The sequence below is a fragment of the Nomascus leucogenys genome, chromosome 2 (assembly GCF_006542625.1).
Source record: "Nomascus leucogenys isolate Asia chromosome 2, Asia_NLE_v1, whole genome shotgun sequence".
Classification (NCBI taxonomy): Eukaryota; Metazoa; Chordata; class Mammalia; order Primates; family Hylobatidae; genus Nomascus; species Nomascus leucogenys.
Window position 1 is genome coordinate 137,636,653 of NC_044382.1, and position 16,915 is coordinate 137,653,567.

A 16,915-nucleotide genomic window follows, 5' to 3' on the forward strand; every position below is an offset into this window, starting at 1 on the left:
CTTCTATTCTCTCTATCCCTCTTCTATTCTTATTTATGATACTATCAGTCATTTATGTTTCATCATAAATGAGTTTATTACTTTCCTGTTGCTCCCAAACCAATCCTCATTTTTAGCTTTCAATGTAACCGTAAAATCAAAATATATTATTGCCCTGCATTGAATTAATGTTATGCATCTACATGTTAGGGCAAATTATAAATAAAGAGAATTTATCTGTTTACACTCAAAATAATACCTTAAAAGAAGTTCCAATTTTGCCTTCTACAGTACAGATTTTTGTGAAAATGGAGCAGAAAGAGCATGAAGTCATGGAAAATGCAGAGGCGATGGCCCTAAACAGGCTTATGTTGAAATCAGCTTTCTTGAGAAGCTCTCATCCAGATTCAATGAACTAGTGTTTCTAAAATATTTAAATACAACCCTTGGCAAATAACAGGTAGTCAATAAATAATAATTATTATTATCTTCAACACTGACTCTTTTAGTAACTTTTTTTTAACCTAAATTGGGGTGAGAACACATGACTTCACCAGTTATTAAGTTATAATAATTTAGTTTCAACAATAATCTTCCCCAGGTTTTTGTACACCCCTCTCACCCCGCCAAAAAAAGGTATCTTTTGTATTTTTGCTTTGTTTTTCTATATTAGGTGAGTGTGTAGGAGGCCTAAAAGCAAATGGTATATTACATTTTCTTTAAAAAAAAATCCAACTGTGCATATTTTTAAAAGTGTTCCTCCCAGACCCAACAGGAGGATTAAAGCTGTTTTTTTTAACACAATCCATTAATGGCCGTTCCAATTATATTCATGCTGCTGTCACCTAGTGGAGAGTTTAGTGAGTGGAAAACAGAAAAGGGAACGGCTTGGATCCATTTCTCCAGAGTGCACTACTGCCATCTCGTGGTCATATTTACTATGCCTGCCCTCAGCTCTTGAAAAACCATTTTACCAAAGGGATATGCCTCTGTAATTACAATCAGTGTGATGGCATGACTAAGAGCTCCTTCAACCACTAATTTTGATACCCTCTCATCTTTCAAGAAAACAAATATGACTGGCCTTGAGTCATACTGACACTTGAAGGCAGAGCTGTAACCCTCAGCATCAACTGTTGACTCTGAGACACATTTTATGCTAAAGCAAAAAGCTACAGGAATGTCTGGAAATTGCCCCATTTCCAATCTCTTCAAATGGGTTAAAGTTTTAGGAATATTAAACAATTTACTGCTTGTTTCAGAGTTGGTATGATCTCCTGAATTTCTACATTTGTAGCTCTCTGTATTGAGGGTGTCTTTAAATATTATTTTTTAGGAATATTTTACTAAAATTAAATTTTAATAATGTTGAATTATTAAATCTTATCTGTACCCATTGTTTAACACAATTCTTAAGTTCTCCCCTCATATAATTGAATAAATATAATTTTATTATATCTGAGAAATAATTTTTAAAACTGTAATTGGGGCTGTTAAATCTCATCACCTCTGGATTTCTACTTCCAAACCTACAGAGTCTAAGAGAATATACACTATGGAGGAAAGACAACTTTTTTGGTTTCTTCCAAATAATCACTTAGTCCAGGCTCTTGCCTCATGTGAGGTGAGAATATTCAGCCAAAGCGAACGACTTCAGAAACCGAACCCAGATTTCTGCCAGAGCAGTTGTTCTGCTTTCATTTTATAGACACTGTAACACATGTACCTCATCCAGCTTCCCTCGTTTTGCAGACTGTTGGAAAGGGAGTGGATAGGACTTCCTTGTGTGCATTTTGAGCGCTTCCCGCATTCCTGGCGCCATTTGATAATCTGCCATTTCCTGCCTCTTCCTTCCTGCCTTAAATATACGGTGCTCTGTCTTTCCTCAATGCCTTATACTTAGTGAAAAGATGCAGAGTATATAGAACTATATGGACTATATAGACAATTGTGTGTCTGTATTTAAAATATATGCATACATACATAAATAAAATCCCAATGCAAAAGCTCTGTCTCCCAGGCTGGAGTGCAGTGGCGCGATCTCGGCTCACTGCAAGCTCCGCCTCCCGGGTTCACGCCATTCTCCTGCCTCAGGCTCTGGGACTACCGGCGCCCACCACCACGCCCGGCTAATTTTTTGTATTTTTAGTAGAGACGGGGTCTCACCGTGTTAGCCAGGATGGTCTCAATCTCCTGACCTCGTGATCCGCCCGCCTCGGCCTCCCAAACTGCTGGGATTACGGGCGTGAGCCACCGCGCCTGGCCAAAAGGCGAGTCTTTCAAAAGAAAAAATTAAAATAAATATTGTATCTTTTAAATAAAGAAATTCTTTTTTCAGTATAAAATATTCTCTGACTGGATTTCTTTAGCAAGAAGAAAAGAGCTTCAAGGCTTACACAGTTTTGCTTATCCTCTACTCCGTTTTTAAGTTCCTGACAAAGAAAAGGTAGTAATTCTTCTTATGCTAATTAAACTAGTGGGTTTTTCTCAGCTATGAAATAAGCGCTAAAATCTCTCACATTAGAATTAGTTTCAAAGTTGGGAAATATTGTTTAGATAATTATTTGAATAATAAAACAATGGTTAGGCCAGATTCAAAAGTATATCAGTAAATATAAATGAAACAGCAGTTAACTAAGTTTCTTTCTTAAAAATACATTATTTTAAAGGCTGAAACATTTCTAATCAATACTTAATAGTTAGAATAATTTTATTGTTCCTGCTGCAAAAGTTTTCTTTTTTTTTTTAATATAATGATCAGAAATCACTTTCATGAATTGAAACCTAGGAAAAAAGTTTTATTTTGCTTATCATGAACATATAAATGTATAACTTTTAGAGCTGTTTTCCAAGTTATTCAGGAAGATTCTTGACAAAGACTCTGTCCTTGATCTAATGCTAGTTAAGCTCCCCCAAGTGTCTCTCTGACTAGGCTCTGGATCTTGGGTTGTGTCCACAGTTGGCTTATTCCACTTTTGGCAAAAATCTTGCTAAGTCAGTTTACGGTAAATCTGACTACCCTCTATACAATATCTTATCACCCTGGCCCTCCTTCAGTAAAAATCCTGTTAGGTCAGTTTAGCAAAATATTACCCTACTGTTGGTAATATTCCATCCACCAAAGCCTGACTGTTCTCCTTAGCTACAAGTCTCCACTTTTCCTTATCATATTCAGAGTGGAGACTGATCTCTCTCCTCTACTACAAAACCCCATTGCAGAAGCCTCCCTTGAATAAAGTCTTCTTCACTGCCTTTAACATGCGTCGTAAACAATTTTTCCTTTAACAAGCCCAGTGGATGCCCATGGACAGCAGTGTCCCATACAGCCCTATGCCTGCTGCCCACCCACCTGAACATTTTCATTCTGGCCTTATTAAGAATTCAACAGAAATAGTTGTATCTTCTACATTGCATAATTTTTAAAACCCTACCACTTCTACAAGCTCATTTCATCTCAACTATAATCTTGAGAGATAACTGTAAAAGCCGTATTTTACAAGAAGAGATTGAGGCTCAGGGACATCAAAAGACTTGCCAGAATCAAATTGCAATGAGAGCTTAGATCTACTAAACCTATTCTGACTATTCTTTCTGCTAAAGTTTTTATTTTCTCATGGCTGTAGTGGCGGTTTGATATGGTCCAGCTGTTGATGAAAACAACGGAAGTGCGTCTCCTCTCCTTCACCCCATAGCTATACATACACTCAGCCCCAGTCTCCGAGTGAGTACACAAAGACCCTGCTTTAATAAGGGCAAACACAGTTATGCTCAGAATCCCAGTAAATCTGAATGCCATATGCTTGTACCATTTTGTAATTTAGGCTTGTGGGGCTTCTTTAGAAGGTAAAAAATTAAGTGATAGACTCTATGATTAAGAATATGTATGAGTTAATTACTCTTTCTTAGTAAGTGTTATGGATAGAATGTCTTTCCCTTACGACAATGTTCCAGAGTACAGGATCTGATTTCTGTAACTTTGCCTTAGATTATCCCTAAATTACATGTCAGTCCCAGGAAGCCCCAACGCCTCTGTGTCAGGAAGGAGTTTGGCTTCAGAGGAGCTGACATCAAACCCACGCGGAAGAACCTCACCTCCGGGAAAGCTGCAGGTCTGTGTCGTCTGCATCAGAGGTTTGGTGGGATGAATCCCTCAAACTTTCACTCTCCAATGTGCTGCCATGGAAGGCACCTAGTCATAGTTTGGCAACAGAATTTGCTCCCAGGATTTTCTCATCTTTGTAGACTATGCCTTTAAAATGCACCTTTATTTATTTATTTATTTATTTATTTATTTATTTGTTTATTTTTTGAGACGGAGTCTCGCTCCGTCACCCAGGCTGGAGTGCAGTGGCGCGATCTCGGCTCACTGCAAGCTCTGCCTCCCGGGTTCACGCCATTCTCCTGCCTCAGCCTCTCCGAGTAGCTGGGACTACAGGCGCCCGCCACCACGCCCGGCTAGCTAATTTTTTGTATTTTTAGTAGAGACGGGGTTTCACCGTGGTCTCGATCTCCTGACCTCGTGATCCACCCGCCTCGGCCTCCCAAAGTGCTGGGATTACAAGCGTGAGCCACCGCGCCCGGCCACTTAAAATGCACCTTTCTTTAATGTACACTGGCCAGACACCGAGTTTCATCTTGTTCACCACGACAAAGAGCAGTAGGGAAAGGATCTTTTATTTCCCTATAGCTTGGAGTTACTCTCTCACCACCAGAGGGCAGGTGTGCGCCAGGATGCCAAACCACAGCTTGCCTATTTTGAGGGTGGTATTTCACTTGTGTCAATATACGGAAATCTTGACAAATGAGTGAAGAACTTCCAAAGGAATACAAGTGATAAATTGTGCTGATTAAGCCCTAGGGTAGGGAGCAGGAGAGCCTGCCGGGATCATTGAGTGTGCATCAGCACAGAAAAGTGACAGTAATTGGGGTCCCATACTGAGAAGGCTTCAGATCAAGGAAGTTCAAGCTGGGCACAGGGACCTCATTAACCAAATCTTCTACGGTGTCTTTACTCAAGTTGTGGTTCATGCTTGTTAAAAAATGCAGAATCTCAGGGCAGCTGTATCAGAATCGTCATGTTTAACAAGCTCCCTGGGTGACTCTTTCTCTCTTAAGTTTGAAACAGGATCTTGAGAGTGTCAGCAGCTCAGCAAAATCTTTCAAAGCTAAGGTTCAGGTTGGGGAAACCCACAAGCATTCTGGGTTTTGTTGTGAACTTTTAAAAGCCTCCTCCAGGCGCCCATGAACATAAGGCCTGCTTGGTGGCACTTCCCTGTGGAACAAAAGGCAGATGTAGAGATACAAATCATCTCTTTGTCCTGTCTCTTTCCTCGGCCTTTACACACTCCTCAGGAATACAGGTTTCATAAGCAATTTAAACCTCAAGATGTATACAAACGGATTTTTATTTAACAGATAAATTATACTTTAAAAGTTGAGCTGGAATTCGTACTCATTTTAAATGGAATCTTAGAAATATGATCATGAGACAGCCTCAGCCATCAGGGATAATGCAATAATGACTTCTTGTGCATCAGTAGGAATTTCATGTGAATCAGGGGCTAGAACTCCAGCCATACATTGTCCCTAAAGATGGTTTCTAGGACACAAAGCCACTCCTTCTGATTCTAAATTTATGTAACAGGTTTGAATTCTATAGATACCAACTTGAGTGCGAAGAAAGAACTCTTGTCCTGTCTCCAGAAATATAGTATTGGAGCTGTATTTAGTCCAATCAGCCTTTTATCAGAATTATTAATTCAGTCAAAATTTAATTCAAATTTTAATTCAGGTTCCTACTTCTTCCTCTGGAAGATATGCAAGTCTAGAGAGGAGAAGTCCATTCATTCGTGGCAGGGAGGGTGAGATTCTGTCTACTTTCATTATTTTGTAGCACCAGTGCTGGATGGTGCTGGCTCCCACAGGTGACACAGTCATCACCAGTACAGTGTACAGGAGATACCAGCCACCATCTCACTTATAAAGGTTCACATACATCACAGTAATGTGCATCTCCTTGATCTATGACTTGTTTTTGGCCAGGTAGCCTCTGGCGATGATCATCAGCTCACGCTCCAAGCTAATTTCCACAGCTTACCACGGAGCCCTGGGAAGAGTACGGACCTCTTCAATGCCACTCCCCAGCCACAGGCAATCTCAGGTACAGCTGTGCCCTCCTTTCGTCAAAATATATCATTTCTGTTTTTTCCCCAAGACTCATGGTATATGGTATCTCTGAGGTTTCTACTTTTAAACTGCATCCCAAACATGGCAAAGCTGTTTTCACATCTCTCAGAAATGCCACATTTTTCAAGGGACATATTTATATTTCCTTCCTTTCCCTTCTTCACTTACCCCAGGGAGGAAGTACAAATTCCTCTCTTCATCTGAAACAGCATTCCCAGGTCAGCTATGTCCTCCTGGAGTTCAAATTTTTAACATCATTCCAAGGAAAGACGGGAAATCAGTTTGATCTCTTATACCCTACTTGAGTCGGTCCTGTTTTGTGATAAGAGCAGCATCGTTGCTCATTTAGACTATCAGTCCTTGCTCTCCGTGGAGGTCTTCACATTTGTCAATGCAGTTTGAGTTAGAAGTCAGATGGGAATATGGCTACAGGTATCTTCAGGAAAGAGAAAGGAAACAGTATTCATAGTTGGTTATTCTTTCCTATTTTGCCTCGCCATACATGCTTGTGCCCAGAGAGTGAGTCATGACACAATCTTAATCTCCTTTATCTATTTCGGTACATTCTCAGAGGCTATCCACAGAATATGACTAATGTTACTATCTTCACCCAGACAATAAGAGAGTTCTGGGATTTCCCTGGAGTGCTGGGACCTCTTGTGGGAAACACTAAGTAAAATGTATTTGACAAGAGGCAAATGGAGAAAAGACTAGCTGGAGCCAAGAGCTGGTGTGGTTTCAGTGTGTGCATACAAAGGTAAGCATAAAGAATATTTTTTGGTGGGGCAGTGATAGAATTGCTCTGTATGGTGATTCTGTTTGAAGACACATTAATCTATAAATTTTTTAAAATTCATAGAACTATGCACCAAAAACGTCACTTCTACTGGATGTTGCATATCTATCTATCTATCTATCTATCTATCTATCTATCCATCTTTCCGTGGAAGGTTCCGTATTAAATATCTTCTACAGGTAGGCTTAAATGAGCTGCCATTTACTAAGAAAACAAAAATTGAAGCTACATTAGGATTCTGTATTTTGTATTTGTTTTCTGAAGTAGCATGGTTCTACTACATACAAATAAATTTGTAAAACAAATATTCCAGTATATTTTCAAAAATTTTATAAAATATTAATAAAAATGATCTCATGGTGTTTCATTTATAGATTTGTTAATCTTTTCATTATTATACACATATAATATTTTAGGAACCCTTTCCATTTAATTCAATATTTTAAAGTAATTATGGTTTTCATTACCTTTTCTTTTAAAATGATCTAAAGTTACATCCTATGTATGCATTATAGGTGTTTGCTAAATCTTTATAGCTTACTTATACTTGACACTCAGAAACAGAATTCTATGTCTTCATATCCTCTCCTTTAGAGAGCACAACATGTAAAAGTAGAGACATTCTTACTAAAATCCTAGAATAAACACTTCTGGAATTGTGTGTTAATATAGTTTTAGTAAAGATAATAGAAATAGTAAATGTGGTCTCTGACTTGAGTTTTCAGCTTTTTTTGTTGGAGTAGAAGGGAAGACATTTTGAGGATTTTTCATAACTAGATAAAGGAAGGAAAATTTTTAAAAAGACCTAAAAATTAAAAAGCATGGCAAAAATCCAGAACCAAGCAATATAACACACTTGATAACACAAAAGAATCTGGTAGCAGGGGTAACAATAAATAACATATAAGCATATTTTTAAAATTAAGAAGACATAATCAAGAACAAAAGTCAAAATTCATATACCTATGTAACACCATCTATGTTTTGTTTCTTCAATAACTAAAATCCAAGATCACAAATATTTTCAAAATACTAGCTCTTATTTCCCTAGTGACCTACTATCTAGTAGTTATCCCCACTATTCCTGGCTAATTATCTATTAGCTACTTAACAACCTAACTATTACTACTATAAGAATCTACTACTACTACAGCTGCTATTTTACAAAAACTGCAATTACTTTTTCACCCACCTAATACAACTACTACTACTCTTGCCACCTAGCTAACTGCTCTCTCCTTGGCTAGCTACTAGGGAGAATAAAAAGGGTTTTCACCCCGCAGTGCTCAAGTACATATGTCTAATGAAAATGGGTAACACCCATGACAGCTAAAAGGCAAAAGACAGTATGTCATAAATGCACTGCAGTTGCTACTGATTACATGTACTATAGCAGGCCGAAGGTGAATGAAATAAGCCTTTGCTCATTGCAGGATTAGGAAACTTTCAGAGGATGTGTGTTTTAAGGGGCCCAGCGCGGTGGCTTACTCCTGTAATCCCAGCACTTTGGGAGGCTGAGGCAGGTGGGTCACCTGAGGTCAGGAGTTTGAGACTAGCCTCACCAACATGGTGAAACCCCATCTCTACTAAAAATACAAAATTGGCCGCTCGTGGTGGCGGGCACCTGTAATCCCAGCTACTAGGGAGGCTGAGATAGGAGAATCACTTGAACCCAGGAGGCGGAGGTTGCAGTGAGCCGAGACTGCACCATTGCACTCCAGCCTGGGCAACAAGAGTGAAACTCTGTCTCCAAAAAAAAAAAAAAAGGATAGTATAATCAAAGGCACAGAGGACAGAGGTAGAGGTAGGTAAGCCACAGGTTCAGGAAATGATATGCAAGAAGCACATGACTTTGTTTCTTATTTCACGCAGAAAATAAAAGCAAACGAGAATAATTCATATGCTTTCACTACACCCATATATTCTGCTTACCTCTTTTAAATTGATGAATGCTCTCTTTTTAAACCTGAAGTTCACTGGATCCTGTTCCATCTGTTCACTAAATCCCCTTCTCTCCCCTCAAGGACTTGCCTTCTGCAATTGACCCTGACCCTTCTCTTTCTTGCACTGACAAAATATTTTTCTCCACCAAGTCATTCCTATCGACAGACAAACATGTTAAAATATATTCCACCTTCAAAAACCAGCCAACAAAAACAAAAACAAACACCAACTTCATTGTCTCTATATTCCTCTCCAGCTATTGTCTCATTTCTCCATTCTTTTTACAGCAGACTTGAAATAATTGTCAAAATCACCCTCGGCCTTCTCTCCTCTCCACTCATTTTTTCTTGAACTCACTCCATTCATGCTTCTGTCTTCATCACTCTTCTAAAATTGCCCTTGTCAAGATTACTGATGATTTCCACATTGCCAAACTCAATGATCATTGTCAGTTCTCAATTACTGTTTCTCAAAAGCATTTGCTGGGTTGGTCCTTTTAAAAACATATCCTTTACTTGGCCTCCCTCCTGACACTGACTGGCTGTTCCTTATTCTTCTTTGATGGATCTTCATCAATTTATTATCCTCTAAATGTAGAGTGCCCCAGAGCTCTGTCCTCAGCTTCTCATTTACTCTTATTTCTGTAGTGATCTTATACAACATCATGATTTTAAATTCCAATCACTGATAATTCCAAAAGCATATCCCAATTCCTGACCTATCATCTAAACTCCAGACCTGTACATCCAACTAGCATATTTCACAGAGGTCTTCTCTAATCAGTCTGTGTGAAATAGTCTACCTCACTCCATCCTACTCCAGATATACTTCTCTACTTACCATAATGGATTTTCTCCACAGAACCTATCACTGCCAAACAAATTATTCATTTTTTTATTTTCTATCATGCTACCCATAACTTCTACATTCCCCCTTCACATACCACCACCGTTACAATGAATGAACCATAGGAGAAAGGAATTCTTTGGTTTTATTGACTATGGTAGCCCCAGTATTCAAATAAATCAACAAACATTTAGCTAGACTAAGCAAAAAGAAAGGCCAAATAAATAAAATGCAGATGAAGAAGAAAACATTACAATTGATACCACAGATATATAAAAATCATTGGAGATTATTATGAACAACTATATGCCAACAAATTGGGAAAACTAGAAGAAATGGAAAAGTTCCTGGACACATACAGCCTAGTAAGATTAAGCCACGAAGGAGGAGAGTGGGGGTTGGTTACTGGGCACACAAAAAATAGGAAGAATGAGTAAGACCTAGTATTTGATAGCACAACAGGGTGAATATACTCAATAACAATTTAATTGTACATTTTTAAAAAACTAAAATAGTATAATTGAATTGTTTGTAACACAGAGGATAAATGCTTGAGGGGATGAATACCCTATTTTACATGATGTGATTATTACACAATCCATGCTTGTGTGAAAACATTTTGTGTACCCCATAAATATATACACCTACTATGTGACTACACAATTTTTTAAAAAAAATTTAAAAAGGGTTATACCATGAAGAAACAGAAAACCTGAACAGACTGAAAACTAGTAACAAGATTAAAGCCAAAATAAATAAATAAATAAAAGACCAGGATCTGATGGATTTAATGCTGAATTATACCAAACATTCAAAAAAGAACTAATACCAATTCTACTCAAGCTATTTTAAAAAATTGAAGAGAAGGGAACACTTCCAAATTATTATATGGGGGCCAGCATTACCCTGATACCAAAATGAGATGAGGACACAATAAAAAATAGAAAACTCCAGGCCTGATAAACATAAATGCAAAAGCTCTCAGTAAAATACTAGCAAACCAAACACAACAACACATTAAAAAGATCATTCTCCGTTATTGGGTCGGATTCATCTCCGGGATATAAGAGGATGGCTCCACATATGCAAATCAAACAATGTGATACTTCATATCAACAAAATAAAAGGACAAAAACCATATAATCATTTCAATAGATGTTGAAATAGCATGTGATAAAATTCAACATCTCCTCATAATAAAAACTCTCAACCAATAGGGTATGAAAGGGATATGTGTCAGCACAATAAGGACCCGTATAAGACAAGTCCACAGCTAATATCATACTGAATGGGGAAATATTGAAGTCCTTTCCAATAAGATCTGTGATTCTCAAAATCACAGGCAACAAAAGGAAAAGTAGACAAATGGGATTACATCAAGCTAAAGAGCTTCTGCATAGTAAAGGAAGCAATCAACAAAGTGAAGACACAAAGTGAAGAAACAAGTCAGAGATGCCACTTTTATCACTTCTTTTCAACATAATACCAGTCGTCCTAGCTAGAGTAATTAGGCAAGAGAAAGAAGTAAAGGGCATCCAAATATAAATACAAGAAGTCAAGTCAACCCCATTTATAACAGCTTGAAAAAAAACCCTAAACCTAAAATAGCTAGGAATAAATTACACCAAAGAACTCAAAGATTTCTATAAAGAAAACTATAAAACGCTAATGAAAGAATTTGAAGAAGACACAAGAAAATGCAAAGACACTCTACGTTCATGATTGGTAAAATTAATATTATTAAAATGTCTATAGTACCCAAAGTGATCTACAGATTGAATGCAATCCGTATCAAAATACCAAAGACATTATTCACAGAAATAGAAAAAGCAATGCTTAAATGCACATAGAACCATAAAAGACTCCTAAAATCCAAAGCAATCCTGAGCAAAACCCAGAAGGCATCACACTACTTTATTTCAAATTACAGTAGAAAGCTATAATAATCAAAGCAGCATGGCACTTGCATAAAAACAGACACATAAAGCAATGGAATGGAATAGAAAACCTAGGAATAAATCCACACACTTACAGCCAACTGATTTTTTACAAAGATGGCAAGAACATACACTGGGGAAAGGACAGTCTCTTTAATAAATGATGCTGGGAAAACTGGATACCTACATGCAGAAGAATGAAACTAGATAACTATCTTTCACCCTATACAAAAATCCATCCAAAATTGACTAAAAACTTAAATATAAGACCTGAAAATTTGAAACTACTTAAAGAAAACATTGGGGAAATGCTACAGGGCATCAGTTTGAGCAAAGATTTTTTTGGTAATACCTCAAAATCACAGGTGACAAAAACAAAAATAGACAAATGGGATTACATCAAACTAAAGAACTTCTGCCTGGCAAAGGAAGCAATTAACAAAGAGAAGAGATAACCTGAAGCATGGGAAAAAATATTTGTAAACTCTCCATCTGCCAAGAGATTAATAAGCAGAATATATAAGAAACCAATTCAATAGCAAAAAAGCAAATGCCATGATTTAAAGATGGTCAAAAGAGCTGAATAGTTATTTCTCAAAAAGACATACAAACGGCCAACAGGTATATGAAAAAAGGCTCAACATCACTAATGATTAGGAAAATGCAAATCAAAACCACAATGAGCTATCATCTCACCCCAATTAGAATGGCTATTATGAAAAAGATAAAAAATAACAAATGCTGATGAGGAGGCAGAAAAAGGTACCTTGTTGGAGAGAATGTAAATTAGTACCCTGTTTGGTGGGAATATAAAGTAGTAGAGTCAGTGTGGAAAACAGTACGGAGGGTCCTCAAAAAAACTGAAAATATAACTACCTTATAATCGTGCAATTCCACTGTTGGGTTTATATCCAAAAGAAAGGAAATCAGCACATCAAAGAGATATCTGCATTCTCATGTTTATTTCATTACTATTCACAATAGCCAAGATATAGAATCAGCTTAAGTGTCCATCAGTGGATGCATGGATAAAACATGTGGTACACATACACAATAGAATATTATCCAGCCATATAAAATCATAAAATTCTACTATTTGAAGCAACGTGGATGGAACTGGAGGCCATTATTTTAAGTGAAATACACCAGGCACACAATAACAAACATCAGATGTTCTTACTCATATGTGGGAGCTAAAAAAGTGCATCTCACAGAAGTAGAGAGTATAAATGCTGGTTACCAGAGGCTGGGAAGAGAACTGGGGAGAAAACAATAAAAAGATATTGGTTAAGTGATACAAAACATAGTTAGATAGAAAAAGTAAGTTCTTGTATTTGATAGCATGGTAGGGAAATTATTGTTAACATTAATTTTTTGTATATTTCAAAATAGCTAGAAAAGATTCGTAAAGTTCCCAACACAAAGAAAAGATAAATATTTGAAGGGACAAATATACAAATTACCCTAATGTGAACATTACATATTGTATACAAGTATCAAAATATCCCATATACCTCCAAAATAAGTAAACTGTTATATACGAACAAAAATTTTTAAAAATGTAAGGCTCACATACTACAAGAGATTGCAAATGATGGTCACAGATGTGTTTTAATTGTCTTAAAATACAAAATTGTAATTAAAATGTTGACAAAGTTATCAACACATAAACTTTGGAATTTTATATAAATATTTGGGTTTATGATTTCTACTGAAAAATTAGAAATTGCTTATTTTAGTTAACATGTAGTACATGCTAGGCACTGTTGTAATTGCTTGTGATAGTTTTATATGTCAGTTTGCCTTGAGCACTGGATGTCCAGATATATAGTTAAACATTATTTTTGAGTGTGTCTGTGAGGTTGTTTCCACAAGAGATTAGCATTTGAATATATAGATTGAGTAAAGCATATTGGCCACCGCAATATGGGCGGGCATCATCCAACCCATTCAGAGCCTGAACAGAAAAGACAAAAAAAAAAACAAAAAAAAGTGGAAGAAGGGAGGAGTCAGTTTCTGTCTGTCTTATTGTTTGAACTGGTTCATTGATCTTCTCCTGCCCTTAGAGGTTCCTTTCTCAGGCCTTCAGATGAAGACTAGAATCTACACCATCAACTATCCCCAGATCTCAGGCCCTCAAAATCAACCAGTGACCTTCCCGTGTCTCCAGCTGGCAGATGGCAGATCATAAGACTTCTCAGCCTTGATCACTGTGGGAGCCAATACCTTACAATAAATCTATTTATATATGCATCCTATTGGTTCTGTTTCTTTGGAAAAACCTTACTAATACACTGCAATTATTACAAATAATTACCACATTTACTTATTAAACATCTCTATGATGAACTACTAGAACTGTAGCACAGAAGGGTTAAGGGCTTTCCTAAAGTCTTCTATCTAGTAACTTTGGTGGTGGGATTCAAACTCAAATAATGTAATATCGTGGTTCAGGCCTTTATCACTATCTTCTCTGAACCAGCATTCCTGAGAGGCTACAACACCTAGAGCTCAGTGCCAGCCTCCCTATGTAGCTGGAGCAAGCACTCTGCAGTGTGCCAAAGATGCTTCTCTCTTTCACCTCACCTGCTTTAACCCTATTGACATTCACGAGAATCTGTAATCCTTGTCAGACTGAAATGTCATACTTGAATCAATGATCATTTGAATGTCCATTTACATATAATCACTAAATTGGGTCCTGAATTTGTTAAAAGGCAAGTAAAATATAATCCTTGTTTATTCATGGGTACAGTCATACTGAATATAGCTTATATAGAGTTGATGTTATTCATCAAAAGAGTAGTACAAACCAAATGAGACATTGAAGTAAATTTTAGAGTTCAACAGAAAGAAAAATTTTATAAATATCCACCAGCCATGGGGACAGGGGATTTCTTTGTTTACTGCTGCATCGCAGTGTCTCCACAGTGTGTTATTGGAGCTCCATACATATTTTTGAATGAATGTATGAATGGCTAAGTCTTAACTCCTCCTCCCTGATTCAGTTTAATTTCTGATTTCTCTTTAGCATTTTTCTACTCTCATTTTATATATTTAGTGGGAAGGCACATAGGAAGCATTATATCCAACAAAAAAATCAAATAAACTCCAATGGAAGTTCAAGAGAAAAAGGGATCATATGCAGTTGAGGGGAACTAGAGGTTTCATGGAAGAAGCAGGCCCAAAAGAACTGGTAAAATGTCTGCAGGCAGAGATAAATGGAAGGAGTTTCCAGGCCCATAAGAGTGAGTCAGACCAAACTATTTGTACTATGTGCCATGGAGTTTGGCAGCTGCTGAGGGTTTTGAGCAGGTGGATGTTGATCTTCTTTTGACATTTACTTGGCTTAAGAAAATAACTGAGAATGAATCTATGCCATAAAAAATTAATAACTAAAGCAAAAGTGAAATTCTGGCTTGGATTTCTTTACAGGAGGATCTTGGGCAGTATCTGGGGCTTTCAACCTCATGCAACCGGACAGTTTTGTCAGATTCATCTCTTTCTCCAAAAAGTTATTCAGAAAGGATATTAGGTTAAGATAAGACTCAGGATCCTAGAATTCAGTATCAATTAGTTACCAATGGTGTGACCTTGGGCAAGTCACTTACTCAACTGGAACATCTTCATCTGTTAAAATATTAACAATTACATATTTTCCTCATAACTTGGAATTATTTAATGAGTGAACATACTGCAGGAATTCTTTGGAAGTTGTAAAGTGCTCTATTCTGCCCTTCCCTGCTGCCCCCAGCCTGCTTCAGCAGCATAATGATAACATGTGTAAAACATACAAAAATGTAGTGGTGAAAATTGTATTTTATTACTCTGCATTTTTGGTTGTTAATATGTGCAATGATGCTTGGTGAGAAAAAAATGCTCCTGGCCACCTGGAATCCAAAGTGACATTGTGTTTTTGTATTCCTCTGCTTTTGGAAGAGTGTATCCTTTTCAATTTGTTGAGAAAGCCATTAACTAAGAGAAAAAGATTCAAAGCCATGAAATCTTTTTTCCCTAGATAAACAAAAATGAATGACAAATATAGTAGCCCAATAGTTGGTCTAAACAGTGAGATACTACTTACAAAAGTGAGAAATTTGAAGATGATCTAGAAATTGTACAGGCTAGAATTTTAAGTTACTAAAGAACAATTGTGGGAAATTGAGTCAATTTGTAGCATCTTAAACTTCTGTTCTTTGATTTTTAAGAGACTCTCTGAGAATTTCCACACCCTCAATAGAGAAACATTGAGATTAACTGAGAGTATAATTTAGTTCTGACCCCAAGAAAAACCCATAAGTAAGCTGATTTTGTTTGTTTTATAATTAATTCCCTCACTCCCAAACCCACTGTGAAACTTCTTCCATTGTCATTCCTTTTTAGACACTTATTTTCCTTCTTCCCCACACCCTCCCAACATTAATATATTCATTGCATATTGTGCAGTCATCTACAAACCAGATAACCCCTCCCACTATGCCAGATATTCCATTTCCATCTCAAATATACTCTAGATATCAAAATCTACCTGTACTGGGTTCTAACCCCTCTGGAACTTCCCTTCTACTCTTTTAATAATAATTGATTGAAGTGCCCCTCATTCTAATAAATACATTTGTCTTTTAATTGGGCCCTCTGAAAACATAAATTCAATACAGTGGCATTTCAAGGAATGAGAATTTTAACTGTAGAAGTCAAATAAAAGAGATTTTGGACTGAGTGCGGTGGCTCATGCCTGTAATCCCAGCACTTTGGGAGGCCAAAGAGGGTGGATCACTTGAGATCAGGAAGTTGAGACCAGCCTGGCCAACATGGTGAAACATCATGTCTACTAAAAATACAAAAACATTAGCTGGGCATGGCGGTGCATGCCAGTAATCCGAGCTACTTGGGACACTGAGGTAGGAGCATTGCTTGAACCTGGGAGACGGAGTTTGCAGTGAGCAGAGATTGTGCCACTCATTCCACATTCCAGCCTGTGTGACAGAGCCAGACTCTGTCTCAAAAAAAAAATTGCAATAAGCTTTGCAAAAGTGTTTCTTATAGCCACAACTATTAAGGCTAAACTAGATGATATCTGATAAAACAATTTCAATATCACTTCCTTAGAATCAGTATTAAAGGTCTCTAAACTATTTAAGCAGGAGCCAAAAGTTTACACACTTCCAGAGTCCAATCTGTAACAGGATAATGTGAAGTGGTAGAATATTATATAATAAGAAATGTT